This window comes from Hermetia illucens, chromosome 3, assembly GCF_905115235.1.
Source record: "Hermetia illucens chromosome 3, iHerIll2.2.curated.20191125, whole genome shotgun sequence".
Taxonomy (NCBI): domain Eukaryota; kingdom Metazoa; phylum Arthropoda; class Insecta; order Diptera; family Stratiomyidae; genus Hermetia; species Hermetia illucens.
Genome location: NC_051851.1, coordinates 100569734 through 100585672, shown reverse-complemented (window position 1 = coordinate 100585672; position 15939 = coordinate 100569734). Strand labels below are relative to the sequence as shown.

Here is a 15939-nt window from a genome sequence, read left to right as displayed (position 1 = left end):
TCACGTATTAAAGATTTTGACAAATTTTTATGTAATAATATTTGACTACACAATAGTTCTACTTATATGGTTATAAGAAATAAAATTTTGACGTATACTTTATACTAAAACTTAAGTTACTTAACTTTTATTGGGCATATATCGCAAGGTGGAGTCTTTTGAGGCCTGGATACCATATGCATGGACCACCATAATTTTTTTCGGATTTTATTGTTGGGTAGTCTCTGAGAATGAAAATTTTTGAACGCATTTTTAATAAACGTATTCGCGACATAATTTGTAATAACCGCGAACAAAGTGGAATTTGTTAAGGGCTACGAAACTACACTGACGTAACACACATTGCCGTGTCCGGCACTTGTGCAAAGTAGGTCGATACATCTGGGAGAACACTTAATACCAGATGCAAAGCTGAAACTTCTGGAAGTGGGGAACATACTAAAGTTCCTAACGGTTACAGGCCTGCTTCAGATACTATGATCAACAGGTACACTATAACCAGTAAAAGGGGCACAATAGTTCTTCAAGGGCGCCGTGCGACTTTCCCTTAACAGAATAATAATAATAACACACGTTGCGCGGTTACTCATGGCGAGATTCTATGAGAAGCATTGCCCTCTTTATATTGCTGATCACATTGCCTCCTACAGTGTACTGTAGTGTATCGTTACGGTCTTGAATGAAGTGCTCTAACACACTTCAAGGCCCTGATCCAATATGGATTGTTGCGCCAACGATTATTATTATTTCCGAGTTATCACAATCTCGGCAGATGCCGGATTTTACCTAATACTAGCACTAGGTGCCAAGCATTTAGGCTCAGACGATCCTACCTACTTAAAAACTCAATGGGCACAGGTTGTGGTAGCCGGTGGTAGGTCAGTGGGAAAATCCGTCGAGTATTCCCCGCAACATCGAGCACGTATCCAGAATGGTGTACTTCTGCATGGTTTGAATCAGATTCTGCGAAACTCCCAGGACATCAAGGGAAGCCGTGAGGGATTTAGGTACAATACCTGTAGCTGACAATATTATGGGAACTACAACCACCCGCTCGAGACGCCAAATTTCTTTGATTTCCCGCGCCAATGGCTCATAGTTCACCTTCTTCTCCACGTATTTCCGTTCAATATTGCTATTATGGGGGATAACAACATCAATAATATGCGCGGAGCGACCTGTCTTGTCAACTGTACGTCATTCTTATTGTGTGCAGTATGCCGATCAGTCAGAACTTACCTGTCAAAATGCATGCTGTAAGCAGAACTATCAAGTACTGCTTGCGCCTCATATCGGTAAACAGGACATGTTCCCGTGATCAGCCCATGCCTGTATGCAAGGTTTTGATGGATAACCTTACATACAGCATTATGCCTGGTGATGTATTGCACCGGTGCCATAACAGTACTGGTCCGACTTCATCCCACTCAGAGGATTGAAAGATCGATCCTTCAAGTTAGGTGGAGTCAGTCCACAGTCTGCCTTACAGACAGCAGCATGCAAGGGACTCGCCTGCTCTTTGCTGTAAAAATAAGCGCGCGTCGAGTCGACTTGGCAATGATGTTGTGCCGCCACGTCAACCACGCCCAACCACCTCCGATGTCACGAGGCAGGTTCATCCGCTCCACGGCTCCACTTTGGATGATGCATTCGGAATTTGGACATCGTTGTCCGTATCCGCCGCTGTACGTTTTCCAGATCGGTCTTCGTCCACGGCAATATTCCGAATGTATAAGCCAGTGAAGGGATAGCGAATACTTTCAACGTGCTTATTTTATTCTTCCCCGAGAGATGTGATTTCAGCAACAGCTTTACACTTCGCAGCAATTCGGACAGCAGAGCATCCTTCAGATCACCAACTCGAGCATGGGTTCCTTGCAGAATTCCTAGGTACTTGTAGAAGTCTGTCTCGGTCATAGCTTCGATGTGGAGGTCACCAATGCTATGTCCGGCATGCGGCTCGTGATGACCTTTGCGGATTGCTTGGATTCGACACTTGTCTAATCCAAACTCCATCCGAATATCACGGCTGAACATGTCTATTATTCGCAACAGAATTCTCAGATGTCAGTACCAGCATACAGCTTGATGTCATCTAAGTGCATCAAGTGTGTCAGTTCGCACTTAGCACGTAGGCCATATTTTATTGCAAAACCATGTCCTCTAGCATCATTCAGTAGCCATGAAAGAGGGTTCAGTGCCAGTGGAAGATGCCCCTCCGTATACGGATGCGCTCTGACGTATTAGCACCTTCAGATATACGCACTGATAAGGTGGTATGCCACCCTTCCATGACTGTCGCCAAAACTTTATTAGTTTCGGATCAATGCGATACAGATGTAGGATGTCGATTAGCCGGAACGCTGTCGAAAGCCTTAGGATAATCGATATAGCAACTGAAGAGGTTTCTTTGGCCTCTAGTTGCTTGTCCTACAACTACCGAGTCGATAATGAGTTGCTCTTTGCAACCCCTTGACCCAACTCGGCAGCCCTTCCGCTCCTCGGACAGAATGTTGTTGGACTCGAGGTGCGCATTGATCCTTCCACCAATAATGGAAATGATGAATTTGTAGAGGGTTGGTAAGCAAGTGATCGGTCTTGTGTCTGCGGGGTCCTGCACCGTGTCCTTCTTAGGGATAAGGTAGGTAATCCCCGCAGTGAGGAAAGGTGGAAATTCCTCCGGCCGACTCATGACCTCATTTATACTGCGTGCCAACCGACTCTGTACGCTGGTAAATTTCTTATACCAGAAATTCTGCACCCGATCCAGACCTGGGCCCCTCCAGTCCTTCGAGATGTTTATGGCTCCTCGAACTTCCTCTTTGGTAACATCCGCAAAATTAATGCCAGGTGTATTGGCATGGCGGGTGCCTTCGGCGGTGATCCACTGAGCATGCTGGGCAGGTAACCCCCAAAGTCCACCCCAACACTCTTTCGCTTCCGTAACCGAGAACTGTATTGTCTGGACGCTCTGCTGGGATTCATTGAGAGATCTGAAAAAGCTCCGCTGGTTCCTCGCGTATGCTGCATTCTGGACACGTTTGGAATACCTTTCGCCATACCGTCATAACCGACTGCATATGACACAAAGTTTCTGTTTTAGTGTGTCCAGAATTTCAACAACGGGTGTCTCGCAGGGGATGGCACAGTTCCGGTAAACCCTCTACACTTTATTTCTCAACCGTCGGCTGGCATTTCCAGTGCTGATCTGAATCAGTCTAGCAATGTCCTTAGTGAGTCCCGCCGACGTTCCAGACGAATTTTCCATGGTGGATCCCTTTTGTCACTCAAACCAATGACACGAAAGCGAATCTTCTGACCGTGCAATCTAATAGCCGCAACTGCACTACAATACACAAGTGATTGTAGTTGCAGCAGCGACATATCAGCACACAGTCGAGATGCAATCTCATCATTGATTTCAGATAGAATTCCCAGAGTTGCTGGAGATGCATAGAGCCTGGGAATACCTGGTCTATGCAAAGGATACATATCCGAGAATTCTATACATGCTCTTTGGAATTCGTCCCGAACCTCAGCGGAAACCTCCGCTGGACGGTGGAGAAGAGTGCTTCGGCGAGTACTGAACCTGTTGCCTGCAGTGCGGCGCGGTGTTGTTGATGCCGCCGCCTCTGCCCCCATCGACTCTCGGTCACCAGTTTCCCCGATGACCTCAAGTTGAACACGTTCCCTGATGGTGGCCGGGATTGTGTCGCTGCGAGTAATAAAGCGGTACTGGTCTGCGACTCGCTGCACAGTCACGTGCGCGAATTGCGGGAAACGCTCGACGAATCTCTGGTGCAACAAGGGGCGGTAAGATGTTGTACCCGCCCCCGCCGTTATTTCGTAGTAGGAGCGGATGATGATGAGGTTCATTTCTTCAGTCTATTTCATCCGCTTCCTACGCGAACCTGCTGAAGTGGTCGTCACAGATTATGGCGAAATAGCTGCAGCAGGCGGAGCTGTGCTCCTGGTCGTCATGGCGCCTAGACGTCGAACCGCCCCACGACTAGCGGTTTCAACGCGGTGCTGTCCATTACGAGAGACCGACCCAGTCACCAAGTCCGACGACTCCCGCCGGTTATCCGTACCGGACCTTAAATTTCTCCTTGTTCTCATTTTTGGTGGTGCATTTTATCCCTAGCTGCCAGGTGTTGAGATAGCTTCCTTAGTGAGTAATCTGCAAGACTGCAAAGTTCCTGCACTTTCCTCACCTACCCCCTGAGACGCTGCGGTGGCGTACAGCCATTCAGACTGAAGCTATCCATCCCTCCTCCTTTCAGAACCGGGCTTGGGACCGGCTTCCGCTTATTATTATTTTTATTAAAGAAGGCGTTTGACCGTGTGCCACACAAGCTCATGTGACATGCTTTACGGCAATATCTACCACCAGAGGGACTGACGCGCTGCTGACACGGCAAAGTTCCTAGTGTGGCAGGTACATCAAAACTCCTGCGTATGTCTGTTAATGTTTATCAAGGAAAAGCCTCTTACCATACCTGTTTCTTGTTAAGATACTGTCCACCAGCGACCTATGCGCTGCTTTATGATATGGTTTCGTAGAAAAACTCATTATGAGCCCTTCTGGTCGGTTTTGAGTTCTGGTCGAATATCAAAGACATTGACAAAGATATTGCATTGAATCAACGGCGTAACATACCATGATCTCATTTGAAATGAGAAAATCCGCTGTCAATATACGGTTGCCTTGATCGTTGAGAAATTGCGAAAGAGACGCATATGTAATTCGCGTTGATGAGAACTCACTTACCAAGATTGGTCTGAACATTGAAAACAATTGACGATTGAATGGCCGACCCAGACAGTGATGGCTTGATACGCTCGATGATGACTTAAAAGCTTCCCGATCAGAGCAAAATGGCGATACGGATCAAATTGAACCGACCCCGGTTCTGAATGGGACAAAGCTGAAGAAAAAAATCAGCACGTTTTCTTCTCGTTATCATATTCTGGTACTTTTACTGGTACTAATGTTCAGTCGTTTTGAGTTGTAGTAAATTTACATAAACAGGATAATTTTGAGCTTCTACAAATTTATCTGAAATACTAGGATTTTCCTCGAACTTGGCAGTGCGATATAGATACTTTATATCATCGACTTTATTACTACATTTTGAGTGTTAATATGGTTTTGTTTTACGCAAAACCTTAAATATATTTCCCTAGTGGTTCCTCATCTAATTACAATACTAATTATTTCCAGGGACGCTCAACTTTCGTTATCAGACGGGCGGCGCCGCTTTTCGAGACGTCTTCACAGGTCAGTTGTTCAAATATTATAATACAACAATTACTTGACGTCGAGTAATATTATTTATTTGTTAACTTATTTGTTAACTTTCTCACTGTCTAATAAATGGTTTTCGAAAATATTTTAAAGGGCTGATTCCGGAATTTTCTTTTTTAAGTTTTTGTTGGAAGCGAAACCTTATTAAAATCGATTCACTGTCTGTCTGTCGAAACGGTTACACCTATAGAAAGGTTGGAGCTGTGTACTCCCACGCTTGCTGGGAATTATATTGCTCCACGTTGAACTTAAGGGGGTCTCTATACACCTAAAATAGGGATGCATAATTTTCTTTAGTAGTAGTCCGGATAGCTGAGTGGTTAGAGCACAAAGCTATCGTACGGAAGGTCACGGTTCAAGTCTCAATGATGGCAGTGGAATTTGTATCGTGATTTGACGTCGGATACCAGTCGACTCAGCTGTGATGAGTACCTGAGTCAAATCAGGGTAATAATCTTGGTCGAGTGCAATGCTGACCACATTGCCTCCTAGTGTACCGTTATGGTCTTGAATGAAGTGCTCTAACACACTTCAAGGCCCTGATCCAATATGGATTGTTGCGCCAACGATTATTATTATTATAATTTTCTTTACCAAATATAGTGAAATGTAAGATATCAGTTAGTACTTTTCCAAGCAAATATTAGTTTGGACATTAGTTGTAAAGGGGAGGGTCCACGGAACTGAAAGCAGTCAAGTACTTCAACGGCACGTTCCAACAACTCACTCAACCGAAAAATATGACTTCTAGGCTTCAAAGTACTTCCCACTGCGATATATGCCCAAAAAAGTTAATAACTAATATTATCATATTTTATATTTTGAAAATTTGAAAATTTACGTATGTGATTCCGTATCTGTTTGGTTTGCCCGTTGGAAGGTGAACACCACCCAGTTTTTTGATTAACCTGTGGCAATCAAATACAGCATTTTGCACACGTCACTGTATCTTCAGCAGTATAGTGATTTGTCCTTACCAAATCGATAACTTCCATGCCCACTTAAGAACTGTGTTAACTTGTAGATTAATTGCCCGTGTGTCCAATGATGCAGTATGTTCGACGTCCAGTCTATGACTCTTCACACTCCATTCTGCGATAAATTCGTACAGCTGCCGTCGAAAGACGGACACGGCTTTGATTTACCAAAACGGGAGCATCCCTGCTAGTTCGAATTTTGCTTCTTCTGATGTTTTTCGGTAAGCACGGCATATCCAGAGTGCACTTAGTCAATACGCCTACGTAGAGTAGCACGGAATTAACTGCCTTGAAATAAGTACACATTGATTTTGTCTTGGCTCGCCAGTGTTTGCTAGTATCTTTAAGATCATTACAGCGATGGAGGACACTTTATTTATTTGTTTGCCAACTTTTTTCTCTTGTTAGATTAGATTTACTTCTGTTTTATGTTCAGCAACTGATGGGCTAACATTTTTCAACCAGGACTTGATTTATCATATCGCTTCATTTGTCAAAAGATCTTATTCTCATTTAGGCGTTTTGCAACTACCATTATCTCGATATTATCTGCGCAGCCAATGGTTGTCATACTGATAGAAAGGCCTAGCCTAACTGGCCATTATTCATAATTAACTACAGTAATGGGACATACCCCGCAAGTTATCGGGAATATTTCAATCCATCGTCTATAGTACAGTCCTCTCCTCAGTAGAAATTGGACAATTTGACTAGGACTTCGGTGATTTTCTTCCATTTTGCTATCACTGCGCAGCATTTGCCTTCTTGTATTGTAGTGTGCAGCCTAAACCAGACCAGACATAATATTGATTTTCCGCAATAACCAAGGGTCGGTTGTGAAAGATGTATATATATATATATCCGTCTATATGAGGAGGGGTCACCTAATGGTTTACCCGGCTTCAGACTGATTATCAGCATTTCTAGCTTCCATTGCTCGGAAAATTCGTCTTCTCATTTAAACTTGGGCAAACATAGCTGTGTTTGTCTCTTTTCTGAGGTTTTGTGGGAAATAAAATCTTATTAAAATTGGTTTACTGTCTGCCGGTCCGTCTGTCTGTCTGTGTATCTGTCTGCTTGTCATACCTATTATCTCAGAAACGATTACTCCTATTAATGCGAAACATGGTAGAAAGGCTAGTTTAAGGGGGGAGGGGGGACGTACGTGGAATTTTTGAGGAATCACTATATATGCAAAGGGGGGTACAAGGTTTTTTCACTAAATATATTCAAAGTTGAGCCCAGTTTTGACATTTACTGCACAAGTGAGAAGGCGGGGACTGAAAATTGGTAATTTCTTCCACGGACCATTTCTCAAAACCTAGTATACCGAAAATGTTTTGAAAAAATCACGCAGCTGCCCATAAACGGTGCCTAGGCTCCATACTGATAGCTGTTCAAGTAAAGTTAATAATAGTACATTAGTGTAATTTTTAGTAATTGACTATAAAACGCCTCTTGAGATCATAGTAGAATCGTGAAATGGCAGTAGTATAAGGTATGATATAAAGAATGATTCTGCCAAGTTTTGCAGAAATCGCGATATCATTAACAGGTCCTAGTGGAACAAATGTCCAATCAAACAGTTTTATAAAAGAAATACACAAAACCTTTCATACTGAAGCGTCCAACTTCTTGTTTCCCAACTTGCTTTTGTTTATTGGAGGTGGAAAGTTTCAAAAACTACCGCTAACTACTGTCAGATGGTTATGTGAGGCTCGTACCCACTAGAACCACCTCATTCAAGAGCCCTCATCTTGAAGTCTCGCTTTACCAGGCTTTGCTTACAGTGCCTAAAAAAGGCGTCCTCCAGAACACCATGTCTATGCTGAAAGTCCGGCATGGTCTCACTAATCGTTTCCTCGCCAAGCAGTATGGCGACTTCCATTACAGCGAGATTCGGAACTCATGAATTCACTGAAGTGATATTTAACCGAGCATTGCATCACCGGACATTCACGTTTGATGGCCCCTCCACTTCGTCCTTCTCTGCGAGATGGTCAAGATCTCTTACTTAGACTAGACCGCCTCATAGAACGTACTCGTACTCTTCAACCCTAATTGAATTGGGACGATACAACCCTTCATTTTCCATTTGGAAAACACTGCCTTTCTGGTTTACTTTATAGCGAATTTAACTGAGGACTTCCGCCTTTCGTCAGTTTAATGAGCAAGGCTGACAGTCTAGTCCTTTCTCATTGCCTCGTCTTTTATGTTGGTGGTTTACCATTTGTAACTGTTGCGACAGACGGTTTTCTGACGGCGTGAAGTATTATTTCCTTTTGTCATCCTTTGTTATACTTTTTGGTGTCCTGTAGACTATTTGGATAAAGTCGCCTTCAAATACGTCTTTCTCTTCCTGCGATTCGAATGGCGCATACAGTCTTTTTAGTGGGAAGTTTTGTGCCTGTTTCTGTTTCTCGCGCATTTTCTTTTGGACTGCCGATCGTATGCGCTTCACACTGTTTCGCATTTCCTGATGAGCCTTTCCTCTTTGCCAATAGCAAGAACAGTCGCGCTCTCACTTGGCGTGTGTCCGAATTGCCCTACTCCGGTTTGGGGATTTCCTATTTCACTATATTTGGGCATCTTGGTATTATGTCGCGTGTTTCAGCCCTAGGTGGTTTTCTCGCTGAACTTTTTGGAGAACCACGCACTTTCGTGCGGAGCCTGAGCCGCAGCCAACTCGTCCTCCCTCCTTACTATTTGATCGATTTTTTGAATGTTCTCCCTCTTCTTGTTCTCTATGAAAATCTTACGCATCGTGAGTAAAAAAGCAAATAAGAATTGGCAGGAATATATGTACCCTTGGAACACCTAGGCACACCACAACTACCACCTTGGTAGAGCTAGGCTCACATCCCCCTATTGACGTCGGCAGTCGACGGTTTCCAGGACTCCCAGTGTGCCCGACGTGAGCCGATCATTCGAGCTTTGTTCTCCACCAAGAGGCTTTCTTGAGGCTACTTGAGGCTAAATTTGACTTGTGACTTTGCGTTCAAGTAGCTAGGTCGCTACGCTAGGAGTACTAGTACTTTGCAATAGTTGCGATATGATCGGTTGATTAGTGGTAAAAGCACTGAGCTGAATGAAAGTTTGTAGTTTAAATATCCTTCGTGACAGAGTGATTTTTATCTAAGTTTGAAGTCGCTTATTAATCGACTTAGTTGTCACTGAGTGCCGGAGTCTAATCAGTATAATAATCTCGTGTGAGCTCAATACTGGTGACATTGTCTGGTAGACAAGCTCTAGAAGTCAAGTACCCTAGCAGTCTTTGTTGTAATATTTTAAGGCTTTAAAGATATCTTTTCAAAACATAAATTAAGATTTCTAATGAAATCTCTAAAGTTCGAATGATTAACAAAATTCGAAACGATCTTTACACATGGTTTCTCAAAGTTTTGTAGAGGGTGGAAAAGGAGGGGAAAAACTAATCGCTAGACACCAGATGAGGTCCTCCTAACAAATTGGTGATTAGTGTGAACGTAAACGCTTGAGTAAGCTCAAGGATTGAAATAATTAGTAACGTTACCCATAGTTAACGTGTTTAACACAGATTTAAAATTTTAAGTAAGAATTCAAAGACAATAGACCGGGAGACCGACAGAAGAAACGCTTATATATTCAAGGAAGACAATTTGAAAAAATCAACATCTGAAATCCGATGACAAAAGGTTTTGCGGGAAATGCTGACGTTGATTTGCAAATTTTCGAGAACCTCCTGATTTCAAGAGTTGAGAATTCCAATCCCGCGGGCACCATTATTCATCTTTCCATTTCTTTCATTTTCAATTAATGCCTACTCCTAACTGGATTTTGAAGAAATGAGTAGATAGGGGGATGGTATTACAGCAATACCCTTACCCTTATTATGTGGAAAGAATTTAAACTGTAATAGAGAAAAGGACTCGAACAATTCCTTCTGCGCAAAACTGAGGATGGGGACATTTATCTCAGCACATGAACATCGCCAGCAAAGTGAAAAGAAATGTGGCCAAAATGTAGTTAAAAATAAGAAAAATATGGCACTTCCTTGTAAAGCGCTTGTCATTTTTTTAAGACATTGGGATGGCAAGAAAATATACTTCATCTTCGTAATTTATTGGCCTTGGGTATAGTGCAGGCATATATTCTCTTCTTGATGGTGTCGTTTCATTCTGCAAAGATGTTTTCTTGGTAATTTCATTTGTACATTTCCCTGTGGTCTTCAAGAAATTTATTGTCGCTTTCTTCCACACTAAATTCTGCAGGTTCACATAATCGATAACGGCCAGCATGGTAGGATATTATCTGCAAGGAAGGTGAATTGATTTATGAAAAGTAGTGAGTGGAAACGGCCATACGGCGGCCTACATAAACGCCTGGCTAGGGATTGCGTCAGAAATTACCATATACATCCGCATTTATATCATCTCCTAATTCTGGTTTGGCCTTTGCTATTGCTTTCCGAATGTGGCTGTTATTTCCATTAAGCTCACCATTGAGAAACACCCTGTAGGTCCATGTTACGACTATTATTTAACGCTGTGGAGGATATACTTTTCTATTGGGCTAAGAGAGGATATGATACACGCCGAAAAGGACTTAGTCCCTAATCATTGTCTGGTAAAACTGTTGGCTATTTGTCTGGCAATTTTTCATTTCCTTTCCTTTGCTTTCACTACTCCTTTTTGAGTTGATTTGTTTGGGTCTTCAAGGTCTGATATGACTTTAAATAATATTAGGGCGATGTGGATTTTTTCTTATTTACCAGTTTTATATTCTGGCGCCTGTTATGTTGCGAGAATTAGTTTTTCCGGGTTGAAGGCTTCAAACAGATCCTTCTTAACGGCTGCCTTGTTTGTCTATCCATTCGGAGACTATCCAACGTCAAGTGTTCTATTGTAAATAAATAAAAAAATAAAAAATCCAGCTTTAAAAATTATCATATTAGGGGATGTTAGGCTTGGATGGCGGAATTGGTTCAGTTATTCTCCTATTCTTAAAAAGCTAATTGCTATCTGCTAAAATTCACGCGAATGCTCTTCACTTGAAATGCCGAATCAGCAAATATGCCGAGGAGTCCTGGCTGTGACACTCTGTAGTACCCTTCAAGTCAGGCACATTATGGGAGTTCCGCGTTCCAATTAGATTTGGTGTATTGTAATTGCCTGATGCAAAGAGATGAAGGGAGAGCATGGAAGAGGGGAGGCCAATTTTTCGGTAATTCACTAAATCAATTTGGTAAGCGTTGGTTACCAGCCATAGGAAACCAAAAAGGAATACGATACAATGTTCGATAAATTTGTTCGCGATAAATAGTTGTCGCGTTTGTGTTAAAGTCAATAGTAAATTTTCTGCTTGGGGGATTGTAATTGTATTTTGAAGCGGAAATTAGTTTGGTACGTCTTGAGTTCGACAATAAATTCCTAAACCATCGAGTCAGCCTGCACTAAGGAAAGGCAACTCAAGTCAAATTCGAATCGATTTATAGAAATATTATATTTGCCATCCGTAGAGATGGAGGTTTCAGGCTGTTTCAATGTGGCAACGAGGGCAAGAAAAGAACTCGATGAAGGTGGCGTTTACTCGTATGAAATGTCCTAGAATTACCTTCTGATTATCTTCTGATTTAAATCGGAGTCCGTAAGCTTGGCGGTTTAGATATGGGAAGTTTTATTGACCTTTCATGTAAGAATATTTGGGTACACGATGGTTCCATTTAAACGAGGATCGTAGTGTACATACGTTTAACATATCCGGTATACAATTCGATGTGGTACTGACATTTTAATTCTTTTAATTTCATGCGAGAAGCGTAACTTTGGTAATAATACACAGCAGGATCTCCACCAAATTTTACATTATGCTGCTTAATATTAAAACTTATATTATTGGAATTTTATGGGTCTTGGACGAACTTCAGGGGAAAACCACATTAGAAGGCTTTTTCTCTTACACTTTTTTGAGATTTTTTTTCCTGGGAATTCAATCAAATTTGGACATTATATTAGTCATATTCCGAAAAACTTTGGATATTTATTTCAAAAGTTACGTGACACTATTCTGCTGAAGGTCGCTATTGATGGTTTCCAACCGCAAAACATGTAGTGGTTCCAATGTTTGTCTAAAACTAAAAAACTTCTAATTTTACATCACTAATTTATTTATTTTCTAACAATATGAACTACAATGCAGCTGAAAATTACTGAAATAAAAAATTTTTGCAGGTGTTCAAAAAAATATTTTGGATTTTCAGGATCTTTCTCTCATTGATTACGCAAAAAGGTGCCGTTAAAATACGATTTCATCCCAAATATTTGTTCATATTCTCCATAATTGTGTAAAAAAAAATCAATTCTGAAAAACTCCTAATGTGGTTTGCCCTTAAGTCTGCAGTAAATTTTCAAAATATTATAATATACTATTTTGAACTTTATTTGACCAGATATTGTAATGAAGATTATTTTGGGGGCCTAGATCACCATAATTTTCTCAAATTTTTAGGTTGAGTAGTTTCTGAGAACGAGTCTTTGAAGCAGTTTGCTCCTTTTGGACCTCCACACTCCTCCTTTTTGTAACCAATATCAAAAGTAGCATCTGCTTCTAAAAGTACTAATCGGGACTTTTCATCTGATACCCCACGTGGTATCCACATTCGATAATAAAGATATGCACCCTTGTTTTATTTGCGTGGAGATTCTCCTCAAGTTCGCGGTGCATGCGTGGGAGTTCATAGTTCTAATCTTTCTATATAATTTCGTATCAATAGGTGTAACCGCTTCTGAGAGAAGTCTATATGACAGGCAGAGCGTGAACTGATTTTAATAAAGCTAAACCCCAAAAGGAGAGTTATTGTTGACAAATAAGAAGAGCTCATGAAACTTGGCCACTTTATTTTTAGTGTGCAAATTGATACTTGATAATTCCACGAAATAAAATGGTATAATAGCTCCTCAAGTTATCAAGGTATTACTTCCTTGAAGTGCCACTTTGTGAGGAATCAACACGTTTAGATCCCATGTCCGATGCGTTTTCCGGGGTCATTTCAGATACTAAACTTTCTTTTGGATCATAAATATTTTGTTTGTTTGGATGGCTTCGTGGTAAGAGTGCTAGGATTCGCAGAGTAAGGTCGCGGTTCAAATCTCACTCACTCAGTAGCAAAAGGATTTGGATAGTGACTGGATGTCAGATACCAGATAAATCAGCTGTGAATGAGCACCTGGGTCACATCAGGGTGATAATCACAGGCGCACTGTCGCAACGCCGACCAAACATGCTGCAAATCAAATCGGATGTCGCAACTAGGGCTGTTATTACTACATTCTGACGTTCACTGTGATCCCATTCACCTATGACTTTAGCATCTCCTTTATGAAGCCGATTTTCCCTATGATTCAGGATGAACTTAAAGGAGGTTGTACAGTCAATACCAAAAATTACTGTAATATATATGTAAAAATAATATAAGTCATAAAAAACAAATTACATTGTCCACCTTTACGGTAAACCTAAAGGTCGTCCGTTACTATTCTTTCTTGCAGCGCGGCTCGTGTTACGTGTTCTGGAGCAACTACTCTCTGACTAGGGTCTTTTTGTGCCACCTTAACGACAAAGGACTTCAGTTTATCAGGAAATTGTTTACTAACAACACAATAAATCAACAACAAACTAAGAAAATTACTTTGAGCACATTTCTTTTTCCAAGACCTGAACCATAAATTGGAAAATTATGTTGAACACTTTTTTTCGTCCGAAAAATTGACGAAAATGGCAATAATAAAAGTGGTTACTTTACGCCAACTTTTTCAAAAATTGAAATTACACATCTAATTCTATACAAGATATTCTACAAGATCATATACAACATGTAACATGAAGTTTAAAGATACATTCGTTTTTTAACGGAAAACCTCTTTTAAAACTTTGAGCAGGCTTTTTTTTTGCCACCGTATACATTAGCGATTCCGATAAATCGTATGGTCAAGGGACTGGGGGTTTGTTTCAAATTATAGGACGCTGCGGATATAAACAATGCTGTCGGAACGAAAAAACGTATAGTAGTATGGAAAAATATGGCAGAAGGGTACTAAAAGCCCACTAGCGGGAATCAGAGACCCACACCGTTGCAATTTTTCCGCGGGACCTGATACCAAGAGTGATTAGAAAACACTTAGCATAGTGGAATAACTATTTGCCTGATCTCATCATTTTTCAAGATTTTGTGTAAAACAAAACCTTATTAAAATCGTTTCACTGTCTGGCTACCTGTCTGTCACATGCCCTTTTCTCCAAAACGGCTAAACCGACCCCCCCCCCCATACAGTGAGTAACATAAATATAGGCGGAGTTTAAATGGGGGTTCCCCTTACATGCAAGGGGAGGATTCAAAATTTGCTTGACCGGATACAGTGGGTATCAAATGAAAGATCACAATTAGTGCTTTCCCAATCTGATATTAGTTTTGACGTGAAATGTAAAGTGCGTGAGTACGGAGTCAAAAGATACACACTTAAAGTGAGGCAGGACTCATCTTCGGAAACTATCTAATTAAAAAATCCGAAAAAAATCAAAATATGTACCGTTTGGATATCAAAATATGGGTCATTTTGATATCTGCTCAAATAAAGTTACTAATACTATATTGCCAACTTCTAGAAATTGTCTGAAAACCCCTCTGAGGAATACTAAATTTTGCAACAGTATTGAGTATAATAGGCCATGAACGCCAAAGCTATAGTAGTTCAAACTTTCTGCTTCAAAAGCCATGCAAATAAGATTCTGACGTCATAATTAACGAGAATAATTGACAGCCGAGTGAAATATTAAAATTCCATTCCTGAGCAATCAACTTCTCCCCAACCGTTTTTAAGGTTTTATGTGAAGCAAAACCTAATTAGAATCAAGTCGATGTCTGTCTGCCACACCCGCTTTATTCGGAAAAGGCTGGACCGATTGTCACGAAAATTGGTGAGAGCATGTGGTCTGTTGTTCCCTTGCATATAGCAAGTGGCGCTATTTTGTGTTGAGTTTAAGGAGAGGCTCCCCATACTTGTGAATAGAGGTCACAACATTTTTTTTCGCAGAATGGGGCTGTGTGGGATGTTAAAGGGCTCCATTAGTACTTTCCGAAAATGGTCCCATATTTGATATTGGATGAAACATAGGGGAGTGAGTGCTCAAAATATGATCTTCCAAAAGTGTAACAGGTCTAGTTCTTAGAACCTATCCAACCGAAAAATCTAAAAAAAACACAGTGGTGAATCTCTGCGAAATCTAGGTCTCAAAATAAATCCTATTCCTATATCTACACAAATAAAGTTAATAACAGTACATTTCCACATTTTAGAAATTTTTCCGGCAACCCCCCTTATGTCCATCCCAGAAGTACCAAATTATAAACAAAAGTATAAACAAAGTTATAGGGGGTAAAAATTTCCCATTTTAGTCATTTGTATATGAATATCAATTACTCCAAACAGGCATGTGTGCACGTAGGTATATAGTATACGCGCGCTAATGAAATTTGCGGGTAGTGTCTAATTCAGATAGATATATTTGTACATTAAACCAGCCGTACTTAATATACGTACTATATATGTAGATATGTATGCTTTTGTGCACGAACTAAACCGGATTAGTTTATGTTCGTGCATGTGTATGTACAGTGGG

General features: G+C 41.0%; 1 protein-coding gene across 1 annotated transcript in view; it reads left to right on the top strand.

Moving 5' to 3' along the window:
- LOC119653159 (neuropeptide F receptor) overlaps positions 1-15939 on the top strand; it is a 276920-nt gene that overhangs the window by 110083 nt on the left and 150898 nt on the right. The window contains exon 2 of the mRNA XM_038057700.1: positions 5225-5281. The gene's annotated coding sequence lies outside the window, so the exon portion shown is untranslated. The remainder of the gene's footprint in view (positions 1-5224; positions 5282-15939) is intronic.